Consider the following 5,821-nt stretch of genomic DNA (forward strand, 5'->3'; position numbering starts at 1 on the left):
CTGCTTCTCTCAATAAAAGTCTGCAAACACAGACGACAGGCCGAGCTGGACTTTTTGCTGTTGGACTAGTTAAGTAATATTAGCTGGCTTGCTAAGTTATATGTCTTGTGTTGTCGCACTTTGCTTGATGTTTGGCTGTGTTAGCTTGTCAATTTTCTAGACCTTGATCATAGGCCAAATAAACCCATTTCAACAGAGGTTACATCTTCTACACAAACAAGCACACACACACACACACACACACACACACACAAACCTCAACCCCCAGACCACACCAGGTCTTTCCATGCCAGGGGTTCACGACAATTTCTCAGAGCCAACTGATTTTTAAGAGAGATAGAGGAACTCTAGTCTTATCAGACGAACAGATGTCCCACAGAGAACTCTGGGTAATTACGCTGGGCCCACAACTCCCATCATTCCTATCGCTACCTGTTTTGAAAGGGAGGCTGAGGGAGAGGGAAAATGTCTCCTGTTATGACAGATAAATCAATCCAAATAATTACCCCGGTATGATTTGATCGTACTAACTGAATATTTTTCTATTTTGTAAGCTCCTCAAGTGATGTAGTCTCTGATGAACAGCTGGGATGATAAAAGGACCAAATTTAGATTAAAAGGGGGGGACGCTTAGAGAAAAGAGCATGTCATGTTAATGTTTGGGATGAAACTAACCAGAGTTATCGATAAAATGTTAATGGGATTTCCATAATCTGGTTCTTGGTTTTGAAACGTGACTCTCTTCCAGTGATAATCACTGACGGTCACGTCTGTCCTGTATCTGGTGTATATGTTAAACAAGAACTGTCACTACTTCACATTCCAACCAAGGTGAATGAACTTGCAAAAGCTTGTAAAGAGAAATATAGTCAACAATTCCTGTTGCCAGTAGGTGATAAATTCAACTGTAATATAAACAACAGGGGATGTGACTAGGTTTTTGGATTCCTTGTCAACTCCTATTAATAACAGACGTGAATTCACAATAGCTGTAACAACAACAAATATGGAACAAATGTGGAAAATAATGCGCGTGCGTGTGTGTGTGTCTGTGTCTTTTAGATGTGTGCGTTTTTGTTAGAATCCAGTTCCATTGCCAGCTGGAGCATGGATACCCGAACCTGTCGGGACCCATCCTATAACTTTGTCAGACTCATGATGGATAGTTTCAAAGGGTATTAAAAATGAATGCAGAACCAGGGGTGAGGTTATTTTGTTCCATACTGTTCAGTCTTCTTCCTTATCAAAACCTGATGGCTACATTACCCATGATGCAACTCGACTGCCAACATTTGGGATGGGGATTCAGGTGAGCTATGCTTGTAGCGGCTAAAGTAGCCTCAAAACTCTACACTCAAGCAGAGATTAAAAGTTGCTTACTAAGGTCGGGTGAGCTCACTTCTTTGTATGGGTCAAAAACACCCCAAAATGCTGGATCCTCAATTTCCCACAATGCAACTTCCTCTTTTGTTTGGCCCTCTCTGTCTGGTAGAAGGACATGTCTTGAAAACTCCATGCTCCCAGTTTGTAATGCATGTTTTGTTTTCTGTTATAAATGTGCGGTCTTTAACAGTTTTAAGTGTTTGGAAATTAGCATCGTTCACTTGGAAACAGTTTGCGAAGCTTGTGTAATGTGAATGAGTTCTCTATAAAATCATCAACAAATGTTGCCACTTCCTTCAAGACTGCTTGATTCAGATTTGTCATAATTTACACATTCGCTAAACGCTATTTGCTGCTTTATTTAAGGGGATTTTTAAGGCTACTTTCTATAGGAGATAAAAGAGATGCATATATTAACTGCAAACTGCATTTATAGATACTGAGCCAGTAAAGCAAATTGCTGGCGAGTGTTTGAACAAAAACCAGCTGTCACTACATCAATCCTCTGCCAGGTGGAAAGAGAAAAGAAAGACAGTTTTGACTCCGTGCCGTCAATTTGAATTGCAGAGTTTCTTGGTGTGTTTTTTGGAGTTGGGATGGTAATACCTGACTGCAGCTCTCTAAAGTGATTTAATTCCCTGATGTCATTACGCTGGCATCGAGTGTTGATTTGCTTTGTAGTGCTTTGTTCTTGTTCAGAGGACTGTTTGTTCATCAGCTTCTCTGCTGCCACTTTTAACAGAAATCTCTGTTTTTTTTTAGTTTGTGTACACATGTGTGTGTATGTGTGTATGTGGGGGTTTATGCAAGTTGTTGCTAACGAAGTTGTGCCAATTCCAGGTCTGAGCAAAGAAAGAAAATCAGCATGACTGGCAGCAGATTTCTTTGCACATATCCAACATCCAGTAAGACTTTCTATAGTTTAGCAAATGCAGTTCAATTCTCATACTCAGTCATATGCTAAAGCATTGCCATAAAAACCAGAAGAAAGAAAGGTAAAGCTTGCAAAATTATTATAATTTAGACTTCACATAAAAAATCCCATTGCACCTATACTATATAATAAAAATTATTCTCCACTTTAAAAAAAGCTAGATATGCAATCACATATATGGCCCTCTGTAGATCACACTGATAAAGAGACAAGGGTTGGCTTTCAGTGGACCCAATATAGTTTGATTTACCTGCAGTCGTTTTAAAAGGGGAGCACAATATTCCCCCTAATGTGAATTGAAAAGCACTGGAGGAGAAAATCATTTCATCACTCTATCTGTGATGGTGTCAGCAGAGGGAGTGAGAATTGACTAATGTTTGTGTGCGTGTGTGTGTGTGCGTGCGTGCATGTGTGTGTGTGGCGTTTCAGTGGATCCACAGAGGATAAATGATTACCTCTGTTAAGATGGAGCTTTGAGCTGAGGAGACTGTGTGATGCTGTGATATTGAAGGCCTAGTGTGAATCCTATCGACCACATTGCATCACCACCCACACAGCCTGAATTCATATAGAGCTGCCAGCTATACAGCGAGTGAACAGTGTCACCGCAACACCTTCTCTTTATTGAGTTGTACTGCCCCATAAACAATACATGTTATTCGGTGCTTCGAAATCTTCACTTTCAGTCTTCGTTTACAAGGATGGATATTTCCACCGGAGATCTTACCAACAACTCTCTCTAACCCTAACCCTAACCCTAACCCAACTCTCTCTGTCAGGTGCTGTGTTGGTCCTGCGGTGGCCACTGTAACCAACAACTCTCTGCTGTGGGGTTAGGGTTAGTAACTAATCTGGTCGTGTTCCAGCTGAATTCATTCAAAAAGTCAAACCTCAGTCCCCTCTACCCCAAAATTATAGGCCTATCTTTAATATTTTTCAAAAAAGTGGTTGCTTAGCAGCTCACATCTGCTATAGATGAGCATAATCAAAAGTTTCAGTCTGGCTTCTGCAGGTTACACTACAGAAACGGCTCTTCTCACAGTCTTTAATGGTAGCCTGATACACAATGAAGCAGCTGAATGTTTGATGTTGGTGTGGCTGGATCTCCGTGCAGTGTTTGATACTGTGCACCACCTTAACTTCATTGAGAGACTCCGCATCTGAACCTTTCAAGTTGTTGTGTGCCACAAGGTTCAGTGCTGGGTCCTATTCTGTTTGCCTTATGCTTCCCCTTGGAAAGATAATGAGGCACTCGCAGTGTATTTCCTATCACTGCTTTGCTGATGATGTTCAATTATATGTTCCATTAAATCTCATAGCGAAACTGTGTTTTAAATAATTGTGTTAATGAAAGTGGAAACTGGATGGCAGATCATTTCTAACAGTTAAACTCTGAAAAAACTTATTTCCACCCCTCCTAGTCTTGCCCCTAAGGTAATGGATGATCTTTGGTCTCTTACCTCGGCGGTTAAATCCTCCATAAGAAATCTCGGTGTCACTATGGACCAGGCTCTGCACCAGTCACATTGTGTCAGGATGATTGGAAATATGTATTTGTGCTTTTAAATCATCTCTTCTTGATTACTGTAACTCCCTTTTTACCTGCCTCAGCAGATCTTCCCTGGATCATTTACATGAAGGTTAGAGGTTAAAACGCCTGCTAAACTGTTGACCAGGTCCTCCAAATGGTCTCAAGACACCCATTTTGATTGCGCTCCATTGGCTCCCCGTCAAATACAGAATCCAATTTAAAAATGTTTCTATCATTTATGGAGTGCTTCATGGTCAGGCACCTGCCTACATCAAATATCTACTGCAGCCCTGTGTCACCACCAGGTCTTTAAGATCTTCTGATCAAGGTTTGCTGGTGTTTTCTCAATCTAGCCAATCTTCTATTTGACTTAAGATGTGTGGACATCTCTAAAAAAAAGTGCAATATAAATAAAGTTACTTATTGACCCACTTCTACGAAGGGTCACTTTGTAAGAAAAGTTTATTTTTGAGTCTTATTCCCAACTCATCATATACTGACGCTTTGGGATTGTAGGTCAGGTCGGTCACTTTTTTGTTTTATACTATTAACTGTTTATGATGATGCTGTTGTAGATGAGTATATTTATTCTCCAGGAGTTAGGACATGAGAGAGTCTAGAACTGATCAGAGACAGTGTTTCCGTCTGTTTCTATTTGACAACCCCTATCGTTGAACAAGAATATCAAGTCCAATGCCAACATTTTTAAGATTCTTAATTTTTTTTAAATTAATGCTACAGGGAACAATTGTGGCTAAGGCTAATGTGGGCACTGGACTTAAAATTCAGATGTGAGAAATTGTTGAATATGGACACAGTTTCCAAACATTCCAGTCCATTGCAACCCAACAAAACTATTTGAAGGGTTTCTACTTTTTATGTTTTGACCTAGTTTGTGTTAACTCGTTAAAGTAGGTAAATACTGTACTCACCATCATTTTTATAGAAATATTGGAGACCGGGGGCAGTCTACAACATTTGCTCCTCAGATACTCAGATTCCAAAAATCTATTCTTTTTCGTCACTATTAACATTATGCTGGCAGAATATAAGGAAGAACTGTGTCGCATGGCACAATGTAGTATCTGGGCAGTGTATAGTGTACACACACACACACACACACACACACACAAACACACACACACACACACACACACACACACACACTATGTGGAGTTAATCTTCAATGGGAGGAAGCATTTGGCCCCAGGAGACTGTAACTGTCTTCAAAATTATTGCTTTTGACTGTTCTAAAATAAAAATAAAAACTTTCATTCTCACACACTTTTTATTTAGCTCTCTTGTTATGAGTCAGACAGTGACCTTAAACAAAATCAGTTGGCTGAACTACCAATTATGTTTCATCTTGTAATTCAATGGAGTAAAAACAAAATGGAATTATTTGGAACACAGTTCACTGGAGACTGTAAATAGTGGCTCTTTACTCTTACTGCTACAATGACACTCATAACCAATGTTGGGCTTTTCCTGTAATGTTGCAGCTCTTCAGCCGAGCTCCAGTCAAAACTTCAACCACAAAAATGCAACATTTTTGTGGTATCTTCTCATTGATGGTCACATTTGCTTATGTAGGTCATAGAGAGGGATCAGTATTAAATTGAGACTGTTTCATAAGCAGTTTAAACTCAGTGCAGTATGTTTAAAATTAAAATAAAATGATTAAAAAATATATCTGTGACAGGGTGAGAGAAATTAACATTTGATTTAACCTTTGCTCAAAACATGCAGATTTGTAAGAGCATTCAGAGAGAGTAGCAGAGCAGATGTAAATCTTTGCTCTAGATGCAGGACGGAGAAGGCCTTATAGTCCATATCTTTAGTCTGCTCTCTCATCTCCTCAGAAAAGTGCCTAAGGGTACGATCATTTCAAAAGGGCAGTGACCAAACAAGATGCTCTATGTATCTCTCTACTGATGTTACTATAGCAACCCAGTCTTCTGCAGTGTGTGCAT

The sequence above is a fragment of the Pagrus major genome, chromosome 7, assembly GCF_040436345.1.
Source record: "Pagrus major chromosome 7, Pma_NU_1.0".
In the NCBI taxonomy this organism is placed as follows: domain Eukaryota; kingdom Metazoa; phylum Chordata; class Actinopteri; order Spariformes; family Sparidae; genus Pagrus; species Pagrus major.